This window comes from Vulpes lagopus, chromosome 11 (genome assembly GCF_018345385.1).
Source record: "Vulpes lagopus strain Blue_001 chromosome 11, ASM1834538v1, whole genome shotgun sequence".
In the NCBI taxonomy this organism is placed as follows: Eukaryota; Metazoa; Chordata; class Mammalia; order Carnivora; family Canidae; genus Vulpes; species Vulpes lagopus.
In genome coordinates, this window is record NC_054834.1 from 44153181 (window position 1) to 44177741 (window position 24561).

General features: G+C 37.2%; 1 long non-coding RNA gene across 1 annotated transcript in view; it reads left to right on the top strand.

Annotated features, from left to right (window-relative positions):
- Positions 1 to 260: 260 nt before the first annotated feature.
- Positions 261 to 24561, top strand: part of LOC121501652 — a 47904-nt gene continuing 23603 nt past the window's right edge. The window contains exon 1 of the long non-coding RNA XR_005990656.1: positions 261 to 343. This is a non-coding gene — a long non-coding RNA (uncharacterized LOC121501652). The remainder of the gene's footprint in view (positions 344 to 24561) is intronic.

Sequence of the window (24561 nt, forward strand, 5' to 3'; positions counted from 1 at the left end):
GCTATGTAAAACTATGTAAAGAGATAAAACTATGCATGTAAGAAATTTAAAAACTAAATAATATACATGCAACTAAATGGTTAATAAGAATTGCCTAGGATACATGCCAAGTTTGTGGTATGGACACAAATTGTGCAAGAAGCTTTGAGAAAGCAGAGTTCACCCTAGGGTAAAGCAGGAGGGAGGTCGGATTAGGTCTGAAAGGATTCATAGCACATGAGAATTAGAGGAAGAAGCAACATGGGGTCTCAGAGTAAATGCTCGGGTGACAGTGCCGGGATGGCCTCAGGCAGCATGAGTGAAGCTGTGTGACCAGAGCAAGAAGTTTGCATAGATCACAGAGGTGAGCTGTGGGCACACTGTGGTTGAGTACAGTATCATCTGATTTCAAATGTCAGAAGATTCGGTTGCTATGCTAGACACTGTCCTCCTGTTCATGGTTCTTTACAGCATCGTGTGGCAACATAAAAGCCAGCTTTGGATCACAGTACCTATTCCAAATTTTTCTTTGGAACACTTATGTGCTTTGTTGTTAAATGGTTTCTCCAGCTCTCCTGTCTTTAGCTTAGCTCTTTGCTCTGGGTTTCGGGTTTTATTCTGGCCCTTGCCACTATCGGTGAGTGATTTTAAATCCTTATCTGACTTACGTCTGCCTCCTGCATGGTCTAGGGAAGAGGAAATCTTGCTGGCCCTGGGCTCACAGATATTTCACTCACTGGTTCTATGGATGGGGAATCCGTAATATCAGACACACAAGTGATAGTCTCACATGTCTATAACTATAAATAACCCAATGAATCAGGAATTATGCATTTCCCATTCAGTATTTATTGAGTGAATAAAGGATGAATCAGAGAAGAATCTTTGACCATTTTTTTAGTGCTAACCCAGATGCATTTTTTGCCTCCCTTTTTTCTTCTATTCTCTCACTTCCTGCTACTCCACACTGTACTGCTGACAAGGCTACCTCCTTGCCACAGCTCATGTTCCCGGCCTCCCCCCATCCGAAACCCTTTCACAAATCATCACCTCTCTCCAAATAGCTTTCTCAATCTTCTTTCCAAAAATATGTCACCAGCTCCTCCAAGAACTTACTGACTACTCCTCTTTCTTTCTGACAGTTTCTAAAAACCTTTCCAAAAAAGTTCAACTAACACTCGATTCGTTCCAGCAAAGACTTTTACTGAAGCTATGCCCAATTCCCACAGCACCTTCCCCCCTGCCCACTCCCTGTCTGAAGTTTGTCCATTTATCGGGCTTTAGTTGTAGCTTGCATCTATCTTCATGGACCTGACCACCCCAGTCTGAAGTGATCCCTCCCTCTTCTGAACTCTCGTAAAATTATTGTCTGAATAATTCATCTGGCAATGAATCATGTTCTGCCTTGTGACATCTCTTTTATAACTGTCTGGTGCTGTTATTTAAATATTTTTTCTTTTCTTCTTCACATGGTTATGTGTTTTCTTTTCTCACAAGGCAGCACTTATATATTTTATATTTTCTGCAGTTCCTAGCTCACAGCCTTGAAATGCAGGCATTTAGTAAATATCTACTGATTTTAGTGGGTTCTCATTTTACTAAAACTTAGTCAAAGTTGTGATCATTTTTCACTACCTCCCCATCATTGCTTTTTATTTTAATTTACTTAAAGATTGTGGCTGATTAGTCTGGTCCCTCAAGGAGTTCTTTCTCCTTGAATCTATCCCATCCCATCTACAAATGGCATGATTTCTGAAGAGAATAACCCCATTGAACACAGGGTTGGAACATTAACAGTAGTGAAGTTCCTCAGTATAGTTGGGTCTTGTAACAAGGGAAAGAGGGAACGTGTTAGTCATGAGGTCATATGCTTAGTAATAGAATGAAAATTCACTTGAAAAAATAGATGAGCAAAAAAAGATACAACAGAAATTTTGAAAGTTTTGTGATTAGAAAATAAATATTATATTCAAAATTTCACAGTTGTTTTAACAGAAAGTAGAATTTTAGGCTTTTATAGTATGGGTGAAGAACACGATCAAGACCTGTCATTCTGATGTTTTCTTATATTGGACAAGGAATGGTCAGTTATAGAAGTGTTACAGGCAAGGTATATATCAATGCCACTTAACATCACTGAGTAGGAGATTGGCACAAATGGGGAGACCAAAGCACAGTTAGGCAGTTTCATAATAGGTGATAAATTGTACCCAAAGTATTATTGATCAATCAGTGCTAGCCTGGGTGGAGAGTGGTAGAGACTTTAGGTAAGTCTTCCTTTGTACTCGTTAGCATTTATTCAGTGACTTGCCCATCCCAAATGAAAGTTTGTGATTACCTAGAGTCAAGGAGAGGTTGAAAATAAGGGTCCAACAGTTGGCATTTGTGGTCTAATTTTACAGAAAGAAATTATATGTGTGTGTGTGTGTGTGTATACGTATATTCACAAATCTAGTACATCCATAGAGTGGATCTCTCTCTCTCTCTCTGTGACACACACTCTCTTCCTCAGTGCATCTAGTTCCCTAGTACAAGTTGCACAGACAAAAGTTGGACAAGAGAAAGAAAGGTATTATGGGGCTGCACAGAAAAAAGACCTGGAGTTTTAGTTACTCGAATTCAGTAGGAACTGGACTACTGTCTTGAGTTTTATACACTGCATTAAATTTTTTTATTTTCCTTAGTATTTTTAATTTGAATTTTTAATTTTTCTTTTAATTTGAGTTTACTTATGGGCAATCCACTAGTATATTTGAGGAGACTTAAAACTGGTCAAGTGGGAGAGAAGGAAGGAAGGGGCAGACTCTGGAAGCCCGTACTAGCTGCTTTCAGATATTTGCAAAAAAGTTGGTACAGAGAAGAGGGGTGACATTCATTGTACTGTTGCTCTGGAGGGCAGAGCAATAATCAATGAATGGGAGTTATGAGGAAATGTGTTTTGTTAAATATAAGAAAGAACTAATATTTAGAGCCCAAATCAGATGAGGCTAGCAGGAGTCTGACATTCGCTGAGGAGAGCCATCTAGAGAATCCGTTCAACACAACCTATCTGGTGAAATGATTCTTCAGGTTCATTCTATGTTTGAGCCCAATCCTAGGAGCCTCCCGGTTTTCAAATGCATGTTGGATAGTATCCACTTTCAATTACGAATCTTACTGTACGAAAACATGGCAAACCAGTCCCATACCTAGTGAGGGTGTCCTTTTTACGAATCATGGAGGCTCCCTACAGAGAAATGTGTCTACTTTATGATTTTACTTTAAAATTGCTTCTATGTATTCTCTAGGATATAGTTGCTTTTAGCACTTATAATTATCAATTTCAAAATATAAAGTGACACTAGGATAAGATAATCTCTGTGAATTTTCTCAGGGAAATTTTCTGTTCAGTTTTAAGGCTCTTGTCCCTGGTATACTCAGTGGCACCTGAACTTATTTTTGGAGATGATTATTGAAACCCAGCCCCTTGAATGCTGGATATCCTCCTAACTGCTCCTACTCCCACTCACACTTTTAGTTTTCTGGTAATGGCTTGACTTCAGTTGTGCCTTCCTTAATTGACCTCCTTTATGATGGGCCTACTGATAGCCATTTAACTATTACTACAGAATAAATCACCCGAAAAATTGGTGACTTAAAATAACAATGACTTTTTCTCAGGAGTCTACCAATTGGCGAGGTTGCTCAGGCAACTGGGGCTGGTGTGAGAGTGACTCACTCTTGTGTTTTTGGTTAGTTTAGGGTCAGCTTGGTAGCTCTGTTGATCTGTGCTGGGCTCCATCAACTGTGAGGTGTCTTACCTGGAAACTGGAGTGACTTAGCTCTGCTCACTGTGGCCTCCCATTCTTCAGTAGGCAAACTTTATTCTTATGGAGGTGTCTGGGTTCAAGAGAAACACTGAAAGTATGGAAAGTTGTTTAAGGTTGATCTCAGAATAAGCACAATTCCTTTGTATTTTACTGGCAACAACAAGTCAAAAGGCTAGCCCATATTCAAGTCACATTGTAAAGACTATAGTTATAACAAAGGGATAGAGAATTGGGGACATTTTTGCAAGCAATTTGCCATGTAGATCTCTTGAGAATATACCAATTTTATAGTAAAGAAGTCAGAGACTGTCAAATGCCTAAATTGAATCAAATCTAAACTCTCCAACCTGGTGCCAAGGACCTCTACACTCCTACCTAGCCTTCTCTCATAAGTCTCAACAGTAAGAATGCTTTGCTTCTAGAAATGTGATATGGTTTGGCAGGAAGAAAAGGAACTATGGGCTCAGAAAAACTGACTGTAAATTAGGAGTCATGTTAAACATTATAGCCTATAATTTATAATCTGTACCTGAGAACTGTGTCATATCTTTCCTTTTTTATTTTGTAGTTTTGCTGTTATGTCTTATTTACTAAATTGAAATGCATGGTAGGGAAGCTTCTAAGATGGTCCCAATGGTGTCTGCCTGCCTAGACATTCATGACTTTGTGTAATCCCCAACCCTTAAATGACTTGCTTCTAGCCTATGGAATGCAGTAATAGTGATGAATGCCACTTTCATGATTAGGTTAGAAAACAGAAGAAAGATTGTGGTGTCTACCTTGTAGACTCTCTATTGCCTTCTCAGCTTGTATACGAAATAAAGCAAGGTGATGTGCTAAAGAAACCGAGTTGGCAAAAACTTCACAGCAGTTTCTGGCCAAAAGTCAGGAGAGAACTGAGACCAGCCTCAATTCAGCAGCCCATTGGGAATTGAATCTTTCCAATGACCATGTGAACTTGGAATCAAATCCTTCTCTAGTTGAGCTTTTAGGTGATCCCTTGATTGAGAGATCCTACAGCAGAAGATCCAGCCAAGCTGTGCTCAAATTCCTGACCCATAAAAACTGTGCAATAATAAATAATGTATTTTAAACCACTAAGTTTCGGGATTATTTGTTATGTAGCAAAGATAATACAGATTATAAGTAGTTTGTATTAGAAATCTTCCATTTTCATGAAGAGAATGGAGTGAGTCTACTACTTGTACAGTTTTTAGACTTCTAACTAGGCAAATGGCTAAGAGGCCAATGTCCACACCCATTTCATAAAATTATCATGAAAATTAAATGAGATAACAGATGGTCTACACATTGTATGAAGTTGTGTGGTGTGTTTCATCTCTCTTCCTTTCTCCTTTCTCCTTATAGTATTCTCTTTGCCATTTTTCTTTTAATGTTTCTCACTTACATTTCACATCTTTCAATATTTTTGAACGAACCCACTGAAGAACAATATAAAACACAAGTAGAGAGTGGTGAAATTGAATACATTATTACTTTTTCCTGAAGCAATTTTATAAAGGATGGCAAATTATTTATCTTAGCCTGGGCTCACCAGAAAGACAAGCCTGAAGCAAAGGCTTATGTTTGGTGGTACTCTCTTAAGGGGTTCAGTCAGGAAAGTAGGGATGAGTGACAAAGGAGCTCAGTGAAGGGGTATTACTGAGATGGGCTTCACTACATGAGACAACCTCCTTTTCAGTCCAAGAGGCAGGGGGCTGGTGGGGAGTAAGGAATGGTAGATTTATTTGCCAGCTCTTGCCTCACTGGTCTAGATTTTGCCTCTCACTTTGCACAAACTCACTTACCCCTTTCATTGGCACATCACATATGAGTACTGGGAATCCTGTGATTTCTGAACTTAGGCACCAGCAAAGAAACCTCAGGACTGGAGGCAAAAGATGAGAAGTTGGGGCATGAGATCAGGGACTCTTAGGCTGTCCTTGCATAAAAGTAGTCAGAAGCCCTTCCAGAAGAGATTGCCCCCTCTGCAATCTTTGGTTGGGACTGAAGACCTAAGAGGACCCAGAACATAACAATATGCCTGTAGATGGAGAGGTAGAGAGTGTAGGAGGATAAGGCTTTTTTGTTGTTGTTGTTGTTGTTTTTTATATATATTTTATTTATGTATTCATGAGAGACACAGAGAGAGGCAGAGACATAGGCAGAGGGAGAAGCAGGCTCCCTGCAGGCAGCCTGATGTAGAACTCCATCCCAGGACCCTGGGATCACAACCTGAGCCAAAGGCAGATGCTCAACCACTGAGCCACCCAGAAATTCCAGGAGGATAAGTTTCTGAAAAAGATGTGCTATAGACTGAATATCTATATCTCCCCAAAATTCATATGTTGTAACCAAATCTCAATATGATGGTATTAGGAGGTGGGGTCTTCAGGAGGTGATTAAGTCTTGAATTAGATTGGTGCCCTTACATAAGAGACCCCTCATAGCTTTTTAGCTTGTCTGCCATTTAGAACACCGTGAGATGACTAGGAACCAGGAAGTAGTCTCTCAACCAGACACCGAATCTGCTAGATATCTTCATTCTGGACTTCTAGCCTCCAGAACTGTGAAACATAAATATCTGTTGTATATAAGCCACCCGGTCTATGGGATTTGTTATAGAAGGCCCAACTGACTAAGAGAGATTGTTAAAACAACCCAGTTGCAGGTGAGAAGAGGCAAGGATAAATTATAGAAAAGACCGTGAACACAAAGATAGGATTTTGCTAGAGATTAGGTGACAGTGAAAAGTGAACCATCAATCCCTATTAAGATTGGTGGCCAAAGAGATCAGAAGTATGAAAATTACCTACGCTAAAAGACAGAGAAGCACTTTGTGTGTAGGGGAGCATAACATCTTGGAAGAAGAGGAAAATTTGACATAAATCTGGGAAATAATACAAAATTAAATATACATAGCCTTCTCAGCTAAAATTAATGAGGGACGTAACTGCTTCTAATATCTGAAGGGTGTTAACAGGAAGAAAAGAGCATAATTACTTAGCACCATACCAGTAAACATAATTAGAAATAATGGTATGCAATTAAGAAAAGAAAAATTTAGTCACAACATCATGAAAGTTCCTCTGTGCTAGTGACATCTATTAAACTATGACATCGTTTTCCAAAGCAATTGGGAGGAGTCCTGTTCCCTGAGGCACACAGAATAAATGAAATCAGGCTGCCAAAAGAACACCTCATAGTGTCAAAAAAGAGAGAGAGAGAAAGAGAGATACTGTAGGAGCTTGAATAGGTCTGAATCACTGATTCTGTTTCTTTGAATTGGGACTTAGGAGAATAAGGCACCAGAATTTTTGTTATTTCATGTTGATCTTTGCTGCATGGGACCTTGCTATTTGGGTACCTACAAAACCACAACCTTAGCCCATGGGCCATCCATAAAGCCATCCCCATCTCTGTACAAGGCTTTGAGGTGTTTCCCTCCTTCCTAAGGTGAAAACTGGCAGAGGAAATAACTTCTAATTGCTTTCCAGGCAATTAGAGTGTTTAGTATTCTTTTCTTCCATCTGAAACATCTTCGTGAACTCCTTTTAAAAATAGGTGGGGATTCATTTGCTTTGACGTGGATGGAACTGGAGGGTATTATGCTGAGTGAAGTAAGTCAATTGGAGAAGGACAATCATTATATTGTTTCACTCATATGGGGAATATAAAAAATAGTGGAAGGATTATAGAGGAAAGGAGAGAAAATGAGTGGGGAAAATCAGAGAGGGTGACAAAACATGAGAGACTCCTAACTGGGAAACAAACAAGGGGTAATGTAAGGGGAGGTAGTTGGGGAGGTTGGGGTGATGGGTACTGAGGGGGCATTTGATGGAATGAGCACTGGGTGTTATACTATCTGTTGGCAAATCGAACGCCAACACAAAAATATACAAAAAAAAAATTCAATGAGAAAAAAAAATAGGTGGGGACTAAGTAGCAATGTGTTGCTGGGTAAAAGAAGAATAAGTAAGGGTGACTGGTCTCGGCTTCAGGATTCCAAAGTGGTTCCTGCAAGAGTGTCAGAAGAGTACAGGAGTAAACAGCCTATTAGAGAGACCTCAGGTTGTTAAACAGGAAACTAATGGTAGGGAGGAAACGGTAAAGGGAATTGAATGGTAATTTTTTATAGTCCACTTTTAAAAATGCCAATGTTCCAATTTAGTCTGGATGCTTTAATAACTCATAAGACATTGAGGTTTTTGCAGCAAACCTGCACACTGAAGGGAGAGCAGTTGGCTGCCATGTAAATATTCTCTGACTGATTAGTATGAAAATGGCCCTTCCTCCCCACTTTCCTTTGTGATGCTGACAAGAAAGTGACCTGATAGCTGCATGAATTATGTATTTTCAGAAGACAGAGCTGCTAGAAATTGAAGAAGAGAACACTTACTTTGTATTGTTTTGTGCTTTTCCTACAGAAGGTATCTGCGTAAATTGGCTGTGGTTAATTTATGAGGGAGGCCATCTCTGTTTAATATCCAGGGCACAGACATTTGTTCTTCACACCTTTATTTCCTGATAGTTTAGGATATTTCTGGTAAGCCAGCTGATCTGTGCCTCTTCAGAGGAGTGAAAAGCAATCAGAATTGGTTATGAGTTGGGTAAAAGTGGAAGGTGTATTTCCTACTCATATGTCTTTCCCATCCAAAATGTGATAATGTTTAAATTCTTCATCTTAAATTTAGTTATTTGGGTGAAGGCATAATTTACTAATGCACCCTTTTAATATCTAAATATTTTGTGGTTAATAATAATATTTATCTCATGGGATTCTTATAAGGATTAAATTGAATAACTTAATGCCTATAAAGTACTTAGCATAGTGTTTGGTGCACAGTAAAAGTTCAGTAAACACTGGTTATTTTATTATCAGGATTATGATTATGATTATGACTACAATGATTACATTACCTGCCTAAAGTAACAGCCTCACAGTATTTTTTTTTTCCTCACAGCGTTTTAATGCAACAGCAATCATTGACTTGTACTTCTCTAGCAGACAAAAGTGGCCCGAGAAATAGGAGACAAAGTAGGAATATTTTCATAAGGGCATGAGAAGACCAATTTGGATTGCTCTAGAGGCTATTTCCTCCTCACTTTGCTAGGTTAGCCAAAAGCTGGCTCAGCAGGGTGTTAGCTCAAACAAACAAACAAAACCAAACCTAGGCTAATTCCAGCTATTGGGTTCCATGATTCTACCTCTTGAATAAGACTATTTCCTGTTGTTATTCTGTAGTAAAACTGTTTCCTGTCTCCCACCTCATCACCACCCCCTACCTCTGTTCCAGTAAATATATAGACCATTGCAAGTTTGGGACCTCTCTCTATAGGACTGTTGGCCATGATGATTTCAGACCATCTGTGCCCAGTCTAAACTGTAAGATAATGAGACGTTAGGGGACCACTCACGTCCCATTCTTTCTCTGCTTTGGGAGTTAACCCTATACCTGTACCACATGGCATTAGTAGTATGGATCCATATACGCCTTGCAGAACAGGTTGGGTTCATTAAGGAAAAAATATAAAGTCTTGGGTTTCTCAAAAGCGTCGTAACCTGTGGAAAAAGAGTGGACAGTGGAAAGGACTAAAAGAAATGATGATGATTAACTCAGCATGAATTTTACAGTTCTACTGGCCCTTGTTACAAGATTAGTGCAATAGCATTTCCAAGGAAAATTGATGAGTTTCTCTTTTTTTCTCTGATCTCTCTGTCCTGATGCAGTTTGTTCATTCTATCTCCTTTAATTCAGTTTTCATCAAAAAGAGCATTAAAAAGTTGCATTAATAATTAGTTCTTCTGTTCAAATTGTTCTAGTCATTTGAAATATCACACACAGAGGCATATATTACTGTTATCTATTTCAAATTAGAAATTGTCTGCCACTAATTACAAATGAATGACACACTATTAAATAAGGGATTACATATTATGAAGTCATACTAAATAAGAAATAAACCAACCAAAAAAAGGTAAAAAAAAAAAATCAATAAAATCTCAGACACATTAAAGGGTGTTTGAAAGAGAGGGAAGAGTTGTTTTTTTTTTTTCTTTTTCAGAAGATCACTAAAACAGAAAATATAGAGAGAAGTAAAACCACTCCCATCTGACATTGAAGAATGCCCATCTCTTAACAGCAAGTATGAAAAATAAGTAGGTCATAAAGATGAGAATGTAAAATGGTATGATATTGGCTCCTTATCTTTAAATGAAATTCTAATTTGACTCTAGCACAAGGAAGGGGAATGAATATGGTATGTTTTCCCATGCGAGCTGTCAGAATGATAAAACGGGATATGCTCTAAATCAGCTTTTCCATGGACAGCTGGTTCATCATCATTAGTATGTATATCCTTATTAATATCTAGGCCACTCAACTATATAAAAACTAGATTGCTGTTCTTTGAAATTTAGCACTACTCTAATCAATTGCAAAAGTCTGTATACAAATATCATGCTATAATGAACAAAGAAATATTATTTGTTTTTACTAGTTTCTTTACAAAGGACAATATTTGCTACACTATTCAGCTTTAAGAATGTTCTAAAGGTTTCTTTTAATAGTATAGAATATGCCTGTTTAAAGCCTGCATATCTGTGTGTTTCTTAATCCCTTTCCTCCATGAGGAGCTCAACATGCCACAAGTCAGAACATTTTCTCAGCTGACGGAAGTGGCCTGCTAGGGAGCAGAGGTCCTTTAAATTTCAAGTGAACTGGATTAAAATAATTGACCGTAAGATTTGAGTTCCTATCTAGAAGTTTAGTTATATTTTTGTGGTCATAATCAGACTGTGTTTGGAAGTACAAAAATCATGTAAAACAGATTAAATGATCAACTTGAACATTCATTAGAAGTGTAGATATTGAAACAAAGACAATTAAGTGAATTACTGAAGGATACAGCACAGACCCAGGCAAGGAATTTAGATGAAAATCCCAAGACTCTTCCTTAGTATTATACTGGATTGAGGAATATGAAAATGTTTCCTGTGGTTCTTATGAGCATGCCTGTATAATTTGTGCATGTTGCTGTAGAATTTCTGCTATCTGGACTCTAAGAATATATGGTGGCTTTGGCACAATAGAAAAATTCCTTCCTTCCTTCTTAGTTTTTTTTTTTTTTTTCTCAACTAAATGGTAGTTGAGGCCATTCGAATAGGCTCTGCCTCATGTGTGCATTCCTCTGATAAACTTTAAATCAAAAGGATTTTTTTTTTAATTCAGATGCTTTTTCAGTCTTATTTCCTATTTCTAGGTTACAATTTACTTTTTCAAGCTTTAAAGATCCTGAAATTCAGGGGCAGCCTGCGTGGCTCAGCAGTTTAATGCCTGCTTTCAGACCAGGGCCTGATCTTGGAGACCTGGGATCGAGTCCGATGTCGGGTTCCCTGCATGGAGCCTGCCTCCCCCTCTGCTTGTGTCTCTGCCTCTCTCTCTTTCTGTCTCTCATGAATAAATAAATAAAATATTTTAAAAAAATAAAGATCCTGAAATTCAGGACTCTGTTCACTTGCACCTCTGCTCTCAAACCAGGAACTCTTTCCTGAGTTCACCTTTTTATTATATTATGTGAATATAAAGAGCTAGGAGTAAATTAAACATAACATTCTAGCTGTTACTAACTACCTCCCAAAGTAATTGATTTGTAGGGGTGTTATCTTCTTCCATCATTACATTTCAAAGGTAGGATTCTTAGTCTTTAAGAAGGATATTTTCTGAGTCCTTAAACTGGAAAGAGTCTGGGAGAAGATTTATATACATTTCGAAGGGGGCCAGGAAAAGAATTAACACAGCTTCCAAGGTCAAGCTTCATCATCAGCTAAGGGAGAAAAAGCAGAGAGAATGATACATGTCATGCAAGGTATTTATTGGCCAGAATGGAACATACCACTTTTGCTCATGGTCTACCCTGATCGTTCCACCATGTGCCTCTTTTGTCTTCAAAGGCAGCTAGTAGGGACATCTGGGTGGCTCAGCGGTTAAGTGCCTGCGTTGGCCTGGGGTGTGATCGTGGGGTCCCAGGAGAGTCCCATATCGGGCTCCCTGCATGGAGCCTGCTTCTCCCTCTCCCTGTGTCTCTGCCTCTCTATCTCTCTCTGTGTCTCTCATCAATAAATAAATAAGATCTTAAAAAAAAAAAAAAAAAAAAAAAAAGAAAGGCAGCTAGCAGTTGTGGTCTTGCTTCAGTCTAAGGGAAGAGAGAACATAGATTTTGGTGAATAACTGGCAGTTTTCACCACAATGCAGTGTTTTCCAGGCTCTGTGCCAAGTCAGCAACTGGATATATGATATTATTTAAATACTGTGACAACAACCTGAGAATTAAGTATTTATGTCCTCATTGTGTAAGGGTGTCTAAGGCTTAGAGTAATCAGTAACTTGCTCAAGTTTCACAACAGCAGCATAAAGATCCAAATTGTATCTTTATGACTAAACAGTCCATGATCTTCCCCACTCTGCTACACACATAGGAATAGACAGAGAGAAAAGCAGAGAGAAGTCCATGATCTTCACCACTCTGTTACACACACAGGTAGAAAAATACAGAGAAAAGCTTCACATGCGTGATGATGTGTGGAGGGTGAAAGAGAACAGATGAAGTTTTCCATTTAATTGTTTGTCTCTTATAGTAGATAACTATATAGTGCAATATGAATGGCATTAAGATTAATCTCATATATTCTGTTACAGATTTCTCTCAATTTCAAACACAATTCTACCTCTCTAAATGCCTGCTCATCCCCACCCCCATTCTCTCAGGGTACTTAGATTACCAAACATTATTTGAATAGTGCTACTTTCCATCTCAAAGTAATAAATCTTCAGTAAATCAGGGATGTACAAAACACAAAAAGGATATGATTTTTGGAGCATGAGTCTCAAGCTTGCCTAGTTATTTTCTCAAAAGACTTACATCACTGTAAGATAATGGAAGAAGACATAGAAAAAGGATGGAAGGGAAAGAAAAAGGAAAAAGAATTTTAAAAGCCAGGGTAGAAAGGAATCCAGAAGGATGAACAAGAATAAAAGAAAAGTTAAAAATTAGATTAAAAGAATACCAAAAAGGGAGACCTCATCTTCGGTTTGTACAGTATACTGTGTATCTCCAGTAACTTAAAAATTTGAAAATGAAAATAAATGCAATGTTTTGAGGATTTTTAAACTTTTAAAACAAAGATGAAAGATGCTGAGTTACTCAAAAGAGGGAAAGAGGCATATTTTCTAATTCTTCCCTGTTGAACTTGACCTTGGGTGTATTTTATGTAATAGACCAGAATGCATGCAGTCAACGTGTATGAAGGACCTTTCTAAATTATATATGGTGGTTATGTGTCACAGAGTAATGATGTACTGTATGACTCAAGATAAGGTCCACTTTTTATGTCAAACCACAAGCATTGTGCAAGTTTTCTGCCTCTGGGACTGATTTTATATATAGCTCAGAGATGCTTGAGCTAAACTGCTAAGGATAAACATAAGAAGAAGCTGTTGTTAATGTAAATCAGATGCTATAACCATATATCTATATCTATCTGTCTAGATGCATATACACACATACACTCATATACTTTCTCAGTTATTTCTAATTCTCATTCTTTCTATAGAATGTAGGTTTGCCTTGAGCAAACTGTGAGTTTGTATCTGTAAAAGTCCCATGCCATGAAATACTGTGAAGGTATGTTTTAATGGCAACTTGAGTTAAAATCAATAAAAACATGATCTAGAATTCCCATGGAAAATACTTCACAAAGAAATTATATTTCATAAATATGTGTGTATGTGCATTCATGCAAAAGTAATTGTTGATTAAGCCCTGTTCTAGATGACGAGGAAGCAGTGGAGGTCAAAACAGACAAAATTTTCATAAAACTTTTTTATGTTTTGTGCCTTATAAAAATGTCACGTAGTGAAAATGATAAGGAAATAAGAATGGTATTAAGAAATAGTTAAAAACAATACGAAAGACAACGAAGGAGTATATTTACTTTTTTAAAGATGTTATTTATTTAAGAGTGAGAGAGAGCATAAGCAGCGATGGGGAAAGGGCAGAGGGAGAAGCAGACTCCTTGCTGAGTGGGGAGCCCAAGGTGGGGCTCAATCCCAGGACCCAGAGATCATGACCTGAGCCGAAGTCAGATGCTTAACTGATTGAGCCACCCAAGCTCCCCCAATAGCAAAAGAGTTTAAATCTCAATATTTTCCAAAAATATGGAGGACTGGTATTTGAAAAAAGTAAAAACATGTGTGATGTCTGTGTCAGAGGCTGGGCACATGGACTCTATGGGGGCTGGGTGGGATAATGTTCCTACAGAGTTCCTGAAGGATTTTGTGCTTAGAGGTAACAAGTAGTGTGGAAGGCACAAGGGAAGAACAGCAGTGAAGACGGGTGACTACTTGAAAGTCTGACAACAGAAACCTTAGATTTCTACTGCTCTTCCTTGTCCATACGGCCAAGTGACTACCCTCTCCCATTCCCCAGGAGATGAGAGGAGCTTTATTCCTTGGAGAAATTGGAGCAGAGATAGTCTCAGTTTATGGGCACTGAACATGGTAGTGTTACCAGACAGAGCCCCAGCTCTAAACTCAGGTTCGGTGCTACTCACCCCTTGAAAATCAATCATTCAGAGACGAGTGATGCTGGGAAAGGAAAGTTTGCTTTATTCAGGAAGCCAACAGCCTAGGAAGATAGAGAACTAATGTTTCAAAGACTGTCTTCCTCATCCAGGCAAAGCTGGAAAGTTTTAAAGGGAAGGCATGGGAAAAAGGGGAGCGGAGGGGGTGCTATGTGCAGGGGGAGCAGGTGCCAGGGCAGCGAGTCAGATGTGGTGTGACCCTGTACAGATGTGCTGGCATCTGCATCAGCCGTTTGCACATGTAGTCAGGTCCTATCTTCTGGGAGAGTTTGGTCCTTGACTCCTTAAGGTCATGGTCTACAGTTCTCAAAGTAAGTTCTGCTGCAGATCATGGGACATAGGTCAGCAAGCAGGGAGCACACAAGCAAGTTAACACAGCTAGGTGGGCTGCTGTTGTAGAAGAAGGCAGGAGTGAAACCAGCAGTGAAAATAGAGATTTTAAAAAAAAAAGAAGAATAAAATAGAGATAACTTGGGAGGCTCAGTCAGGTAAGCATCTGACTTCGGCTCAGATCATGATCTTGGGGTCCTGGGATTGACCCCTGTGTTGAACACCCTGCTCAATGGGGAGTCTCCTTGTTTCTCTCCCCTTAGCCTCTCTCTATACTCATGGTCTCTTGCTCTCTCTCAAATAATTTATTTTAAATAGGTTGAAATGGGATCCTCAGCCTTCCCTGTTTTTGCTTTCCAGAGAGAGAGAAGGTAGCCAGCTATAAGGTACCTTTCCATTTCCCTAGGAGAGTAAATGTTCCTTTTCTGATGAATCTTAATTGCCTGGCAAAAGGGCTGATGGCATTTGTGGGTCTCTTAGTTTTTCAGGGCTGCTCAGAATCTGGTTTTGGGGGCAGGAATCAGGCTCAGGCTCTTTTATACTCTGCTACACTTAATCTTTGTGATGGAGATGTGGGCTGGAAATTCACTAAGACGTCTTCTGGATCTTAAATTTTATAATTCCAAGTTTTCTGAACAGAGACTGAGCCAGCAGAGACATTGTGCATTAAAAAAATGAAAAAAAAAATTGTATTCTTTCTCAACTGCCATCTGCCAATTAAACTAGAATTTACAATTCAATTTTTACTCCAGGCATTTACCTTCAGAATTGGAATAGAGAGACATCTTCAAAGAAATAATTTTAAAGGTGCCTTGCTTCTTTATAAACTCTCCACATTCAGAGTTCTGAAGACCCTTCATGAGGGTCTATGGAATAGAGTGACACGTAACATACAGCGGCCCCTGATTTCAAAGTACAGATGTCAAGAGAATAGAGGATTAAAAAAAAAAAAAAGAAAAAAAAACCACTTTGGTTACTTGACCAAATGTGGTTAATATGCTTAGTTTAAAGGGTTCTTTTCTTTCCTTTTCTGGATATTTAAATGTTTCTCTGAACACTCTATTAATAAAATGCAAATGATGGACTTATTTTCCCATTAGTTTCTTCTTTCTTTTATCCCCCGAGGCATATAGTATATTATTAGTTTAAAATATTTTGATTAAAGCAAGAAGCAGTTTTCACAGAAAATTCCATAAAAGTTGTCACTGAAAAAAAAGAAAAAGATTGCTTTCCAAAATCATGAACAGTCTTCTCCTACCTAGTGCTTTTTCTAATTATGACAGGATAAGCCTAGTTTTTAAAGCTTAAATACTTAACCCTTAATTTTTTCCAATTTTGTTGAAAATCAAAGAGAGAGAAAACTCTTGTATAATGTACTGCTGTAAAAGACAAACTCTTAGTTCTAGCTTTTTGGACATTTTAATTGACACTCATCTTATTCACAACTCTCATAACCTCACAACTATCAAACTCGTAAGAGTTCTCCTAATTAGAGATTTTCTGGTTGACTCCATTACTTTTCCTGAGCACATCATATAATTTATCAACTCTTGAAAGATTCTTTTAGTAGGACTCTATGGAAAAAAAAAATGTCATTCTGATGTAAAAAATGCTGCATATCATGACTTAAATACAGTCATGAGATGGTATGTCCTGTTCTTTTTAATTTCATTTTAAAACCTAGCAAATGGTTACTAACAGAATCCTTAATTGTTCTGCAAAGAGAATGACATAGAAGATGTTACTTTGATCAATTAAAACTTATGTTTCTAATCATTGCTTTAAATACAATCTTAGGACCTTTTTTCAAATGCTAGTATAAAACCGATTTGTAAGTGACTTTCATTTAGCACATTGCTATTATTTTATTAATTCCAGACTTTGATAAGTAGTGTTGCATAAAGATAAGATACAATTGTATTATTTCACTTATTTTATTATATTTCTTCTTTCTAGAACTTAATTTTACACATAATGCATATTTTTTCTTGAAATAATCCATTTTAATGGGTGATTTTTTGGTTTGCATATTCATCTACACATCATTTTTCAAGATTCATATCATTTTCCTCGTTTTGTTTACGTGGTTAAAATTGAAACACATTCATCAGTTCTGATACATTTTCAAAATTCTTCAAGAATTTTATTAAATAATCCATGCTATTGATGTTTCATTTAAATGTGATTTTTTTAGAGTTCTCTTTATTTAGCTAAATTTAGCTAAAAAGAATTAAAATAAATTTAATTTTTATTTTTAAAAAGATTTTATTTATTCATTTGAGAGAGAGAATGAGTGGAGGAGAAGTGGGGAGAGGGAGAGAGAGGGAGAAGCAGACTCCCCACTGAGTAGGGAGCCTAACGCGGAGCTCTGTCCTAGGACTCAGAAATCATGACCTGAGCCGAAGGCAGATACTTAACCATCTGAGTCACCAAGGCACCCATAGGTGGATTTTTAAAGCATGGTTCAGGGAGTTACCTGAACAAGGGCCAGCTAGAGTGATGGCAGACCTAGGAAACTGACTGATATGTTAGATAGCATGAATATTCACAGCTATACCAGTTTCTTGGTGAGCAGGAGGGATAGGATGAGTTATATAGCCAATAGGCCAAGGATAGTTAGGAGAAAAGAAGGAATAAAACCCAGTGACGATGGCAGATGGAGGATGCATCTCAAAGATCTTGGGATCATCACCTTGATCAGATGTATCACTATAGAGATGCATGTTGACACAAGTTCCATTTATTTCTGGATATAAACAAATTCAACACTCCATTAAGTATTATGAGTTAAATGGAAAACTTCAAATAATGCATGGACATAAGTTTTTTACTAGAAATGGAGGGGAAGAAAGAACTTCTCTAGTATCAATATATTTGAATTGTCAGCTGTCTCTATCCACTTTGCTTCTACCATGATGTAAGAGGCATTCAGATGACGTACATTTACCTTTTCTGATAACCATTTCCTTTTGTGTTTCCTTGCATATTTCCTCTGCTTTCTTTACTTTATGTTCTCGAGTATCAGATAAATGGTATTTAACTTAGTAAACTATTTTTGATTTATTTCTGATGGTAAAATTTAAGTAAAAGCTTAGAATTAATGGGACAGAATAACAACAAACAAAACTCTATTTCATGGAAACATCATAAGTTAACATATTTCCGTTTTTTCAATGACCCAAGACTGTAGATTATTTTTCCCAGTTCATCTATAGCACTTATGTTTCTGAAGTAGAATATTGTAGTGACTCGTGTATTTTAAATAAGAGCTCCTCTTCTGCCCTTTCCCCTTGTCCTTATTCATCCCTGTTTGTAACTCTATCTTGGTTGTTGTTTCCTTAGTAGAGTTGCAGGAAGAACTTCCAGTTATTATAGTGTTCCATAATCTGCATTTACTTTCCTACAAATAAAATGGACAGAAATTATCGTCATTATTTGGTTGCTGAATTGATACACAAAAAATAACTTGTGGAGATGTGTGGTTACCTGAAGATCAGATACTTATGTAGGATGAGAGAGTTGAAATCAGTGAATTATTTAATTTAAAAATTCTTTTGTCAAGAACATCCTTATCATGAGATGGATGAAATGCCTGCTGTTTAGCACCTGTTGTATCCATCTCCATATTAAAAAAAAATAAGGGACTCTTAAATAGTTCTTTTCCCTGTTTGTACTTGTCCTAATTGTATGATTATAAAATCTTTTTTTTTTTTTCTTATCCAATGTCAGTGTTCCTTCAGCCTGCTGTTTAGCAGCTGTTGTATCCATCTCCATATTAAAAAAAAATAAGGGACTCTTAAATAGTTCTTTTGCCTGTTTGTACTTGTCCTAATTGTATGATTATAAAATCTTTTTTTTTTTTTTTTTTTTTTTTCTTATCCAATGTCAGTGTTCCTTCAGGGAAGGAATGCTTTGATCATTAATATTCTAATACTTTTAACTTTATATTTTCATTCTGATTGTATATTTACTTGTCTAAACTTGGTAAATTGATCTTCTCTGGGTATGTTAAGAAGTAAGGTTTCGGCCCCCCGCCCCCAGCGGACCGGCGCCCTGGGGGTGGATGGGGGTGGATGGGCGTGAATGGGGGTGGATGGGGGTGGTGAAAAAAAAAAGAAGTAAGGTTTCTTGTATACAAGTTTAGGAACAGATATTGTAACAAGGCAAGTTTATCAAGGTCTTGAGTGCTAGTGTGAGAAGCCAGATGGGTCATTTATTATATCGTAATCATCTCAACATGGGTGTATGAGTTCATGCATAGGTATTCCTAATTTTTAGAGAAAGTTAAGATGAGGTCAAATAGTACTGTATTTCTATGGCTCCTTGTAGGTTCTAACCTGGGACAAAATTCCCTTTCAAAGTCCTTCACCCCACATTATTGAGAGAAATTCCCACTGGGAATATGTAATTTCTAAACACATCCTATCAGTTGCCATGTTTTGGCTTTTTGTTTGTTTTTCCTGCATCTTCGGCGGGAACTCAGACCCTCTTTGTAGATACCCGACAATGAAGATCATTTGTTTGAGCAATCCTATGGACACCTTGAATTTCGATACCATTTTTATTCTATTTGCACCTCCTCCTGTTTGCTCCTCTTTTCTAATTTGAAATCCTGTGATTTGTGATGATTATTGCTACTTTTTACTCCTTTGTGAATTTTCTGAAATGTCTTTCCTTTTTCTTCTCTTCAATCAGCAGCCGTCCAGAGCCCAAACTTGTGCCTTCTCTATGCTTGTACCTATACTACTAAATATTGTTGGAGAAAACAAAACAACACACACACACACACAGCCATGTTGATGTCCTTATAAATGCATAATTGTCAATTTTGAAACAAGACTAAATTTCTCTGTAAGCTCATGAAAATCTTATTCTTTAATGACTTATGTAACTTCTTACTCTTTGTGTAATTTCAGCTGATGCTTTTTCCTTCGTGGGGAAAATAGAACCTCTCATTTGTAAAGACTCTCACCTTGTTATCAGATTATTTATCTGCAAGCACGTACATGAATCTTCTCCTATAGTCTTGAAGAAGAGCAAGTGTCCCTCTTCTTATCAAAGGCCAGAATATTCTCACTCAGTTCTAGCCAGATCCACTTTCTCCTTTTTCAAGGACTTTTCTCTTCCAGTCATTTCTACTCTGCCTTGCATCATGTTTCTCCCTCTCAAATGAATGGTGATCCCCAGAGTCCATATATGCTCTAGTATCCATCCACTAATATAAATTCATTTTTTTCATCCAGTCCTCACTTTTTTATGAGAACTTTATTTGCACTTGCTCAAATTGCCTTACACCCTATGTCCTCTAACTCCATCTCAAAATCCTTTTCTGATCTTCCATTGGTAGTCAACAAGGATCCCATGTTGCCAAAATCACTAAATTAACACAAACTTAGTGACTAGAATGACATAAATTCATTCTCTTACAATTCTAAAGATCAGAAATCCAACATGGATCTGAGAGGACCCAAATCAAAGTGTTGGTAGTTCTGGTTCTCTTTAGAGGCCCTAGGGTAGAATCCACTCCTAGTGTTTCACATCTCATTCTTTGACCATGGTTCCACATCACTTTCTTTTTTCTTCCTCTCATTCTACCATCACAATGCCTTTTGCCCTGATTCTGTGTCCTTTTGTTTTTCACTTAGAATCATTGTGATTACCATTTTAGGCCCACCCAGATAACCTGGGCTAATTTTGCATTTCAAGATCCTTAACCTATCTTATCTGGAAAGTCCCTCTCACAATATAAGCTAACATTCACAGGTTAATGAAATTAGTGTCTGACATATTGGGGGGTGGGGAATCATTTTTCAGCCTACCACAGTGTTCTTGATAAGAGGTATTTTCCCTTTAAGTGGTGATTCAGAAACTCAGGGGGTCTTTTTCTGCCTCTGCTATTTTATTTATTTATTTATTTATTTATTTATTTATTTATTTATTTATTTTAAGATTTTATTTATTTATTCATGATAGACACAACAGAGAGAGTGCCTCTGCTATTTTAAACATGAATATCCTAATGTTGACATTTTTTCTTGGATCAAATAGAAAGGGGAAAGAGCATGGAAGCTCACAAATGGGAAGTGTTAAGAGATGAGGCCTCTCAGTGACAGTTTTCACTCCACCCCACATTCTATTGACAGAAATATTTTGCATAACCAAATATAACTGAAAAATTAAGAACAAAAACAAAAATGGGAAATGTAATCTAGATATGTGCCCAAAAAGAAGAATAAGTGGATTTGTCGATCTGCTTGAAATCTCTGCTAGATCATTTTAAATAGTATTTTTTAATATGAAAGAAGAGGTTTTAAATTATACCACCCTGCCTTGTCCCCTGATAGTGAGCATGTAGATCTAGATCTATTTATTATTTCTTCTATTCCTTTTAACTTATTGTGGTTACCATTACTCATTTATGTATTTATGCAAAAATACTGATCACTTATTAGGTATCAGGGATTATGGTAGAAACACAAGTATTGATTTGGTCTTTATGTCTAATGATATTGGTCTAATGTAAAGACGGAATTAGAGAGAAGAAAGACCATATGCACATCAGTTAAAGAGTATTGCAGGTATCCAGAGAAGACACGGTGGTATTTTGGGGCTAGAGTGGTATATGGAAGAAAATTAGGAGGATTTGAGGTGATAAGGAAACATAGTATATGATCTGTGTGACTGTATGATCTGGGGGAGAAGGAGGAGTCATCAAAGGTTCTCCTATTATTTAAAAAACAGGTGAGCTGTGATTACATTTGCTAAGAAACAAGAATGTCAGGAATTGGTGGGAAAAGGATGATGAGTTTAGTTTTGGATGCACAGAGAACAAGAGAATTGGGAAACATCTAAATGGATATGTCCAAAAGAGCTTTGGACATGGGAGTCTGAAGGTAAGGGGAGATGTCTGGCCTGCAGGTACAGACTTGTAAATTGGAAGTAATGAAATCATTAGAGTATATTAAATGATGAGGGGGAAGAAGAGAGGAAGGCTGAAGACAAAACTGAGGAATGATAATCATGAAGAGCAGGACCAGTAATTTTTTTCTGCATGGGGCTAGACAGTAAATATTTTGAAAATCTGCCGGCCACATGGTCTTTGTTGTAACTACTCAGTTCTGCCATTGCAACGTGAATGCAGTGCTGTTCATTTTTTTAAATGAAACTTTTTTTGTTTGTTGTTTATAAAAACAGGCCATAGTTACTAGCCATTGGTCAAGAAAATAGAAAAGACCTGGTAAAGAGAAAGGAAAGACAAGAGGGTGTAAAATAGCAGGATACCGGAGGAAAGGGTACTTTAAGAAGGGATGTAGTCTAGAATTTTAAATATAATAACAGAAGGTGTAAGACTTTCAGATCAGTTTAACAATCTTTGCCTGGTAGGGGACTATTTATTCACATTCCATCCAAGAATACATCAATAACTTTTTGGCTGTCCTTTATGAAAAGTTTGAAACTGAATCATTCCTAAACTTCCTTTTTGTAAAACTTGTCAATTATATAGATTAATAGGTACATTTAAACATTGTTTTTTGTTCTTTAAAACAATAACAACAACAAAACAAAACAAAACAAAACAAAACAAAAGCCCTTTTGGGATCCCTGGGTGGCTCAGCGGTTTAGCCCCTGCCTTTGGCCCAGGGCATGATCCTGGAGTCCCGGGATCGAGACCCACGTCCGGCTCCCTGCTTGGAGCCTGCTTCTCCCTCTGCCTGTGTCTGCCTCTCTCTCTCTCTTTCTCTGTGTCTCTCATGAATAAATAAATAAAATCTTTAAAAAACAAAACCAAACGAAAAAAACCCCTTTTTAATCTTTTGATTTAAAAAAGAAAACATTCATAATGTCTATTTAGAGATACTTGTATTTTAGTTTAAGAGTTAATAATATCCTCTGGTTTGTCAGCCCCTGGCAATTCTTGCAAAAGTATAGAATGTATTACATTTTGCAAGATTTTAAGTTGTTATTCATCACTTATCTATGCCAAACCATGTGGGCTACTTAAGTACTACCTAAGTCTTTCTGGAGCACCCTGCAAACAGTGTGCACCCAGGTCCAATCCACACACAAAAAACATTCCCAGAGTGGTACATATGTGGGGTTCCTTCTGTGACCATGCACAATTATAGATTTCTTTTGTGAGGAAATGGCATGGATAGCAACATGTCTTTGGATGTCCCCTGTATTGAGTTTGAGCATTCTGACTCCTTTAGGACTTTGGGGTTCAGGTATTTTCTCAAGTTATCTTTGATTTCTTCTATCTGTTGTCACTGACATTTTGTTCTAAAAGTCCACATCCTCATCTCATTTCTTTTATTTCTTTTTCTTTCTTTCCCTAACTAAAAAAATTACTTAAATGGTATAGATGATTAGTCTTTTAAAATCTATTTGATTCATTTCAAATAACAGACTCTATTACCTAGAGAGTGTGTCTGTAGGTAGTTTTCATAGAGTTGCTACATAGCATATTTTCTGAGCCTTTACATATCAGTGAGTATAATTCCAGTACTTTTGTAGAAAAATGAGAGCTACACTGAATGTATTTTTTTTCCATACTCTTTTCTGTCCCTGTTAAGATCATTTGATTGTTGTTTTACTCATTTGGATGTAGGAGTAGATACATAAGGCCTAATTTTCATTCCTTTGTAAATAGCTCATTTTTTTTTATCTTTTTTTGACCTCTATCAAAATTTATTCTTTAAACATGCAACTCAAAAAAAAAAATTACCATCGTGTTTTTCTTTCAGTATAGTGAGATTTTCTTTTATGTATTTAGAGTAAGTTTTGTTGACTTTCCTAATTTTAATGTGCTTATTTTGTTCCATCAATTTTAATCTCATTATCCATTTTATTCTGCGTAACTGTATTTTCTGTGATGAGATTCTGATTCTTTAAAACTTCCAATAGGCAAATTGATATCTAATTTAAAATTTTAGTTTTTTTGTAGTCCCAACTCACTTCTGTCAGCTCTGCTTTCATCTCAGTTTATGTACCAGTGCATTTTGCATTTCGCATTTTGTCTTCTGTGTCTTATAGTGCACTTTTTTTATTTTATATTTTTTTCTGATGGCATATACAAATGACTTGGATTTTTTTCTTTAGTTTTTGATATTAAATCTTTTTAAATTTATTATTTTCTCATATATATAAGATTGCCCCAATTTTTTTCATATTCCCCCTTTTGTTTTCTGTTTGGTCACCCTTGATTTTATCCTCACAGTCAATTTGAACATTAACAATATTTTTTCACGTTTTAGAGTAGGTGTCAGATTTATATATAAACCCCCATTTCAGTTAGGGTTAAGCCTATGCTGATGAAACAAGGACCCCCAAATACAGTTGCTTAAGTAAGATAGAAATTTGATTCTTCTTCCATAACAGTCCAAAAGTTAGATTGATGGGGGCTCAACCTGACATGACCATTCAGGAACCCAGGTTCCTTCTATCTGTTCATCTCAAAGAATGTTTTCTTTATCTGTCAAGTCAGAGCTGGACAACTACCACACCATGTTTCAGTCTGAGAGAAAGGGTAGGTGAGGAAGGGAAGGTCAGGTGGTTTCTTTCTGTCTGTCTTTCTTTCTAGATTTTATCTGTATCAGAGAATGAGCAAGCACAGGCAGGGTGAGGTGCAGAGGGAGAAGGAGAGAGAATTCAAGCGGACTACCCGTTGAGCACAGAGTGCGACATGGAACTCAGTCTTAGGATGGTGAGATCATGACCTGAGCTGAAGTCAAGAGTCTGATGCTTAACTGCCTGAGTCACCCAGGCATGCCATGTAACTTTCTTTTAAGCAAGTTCCTCAAG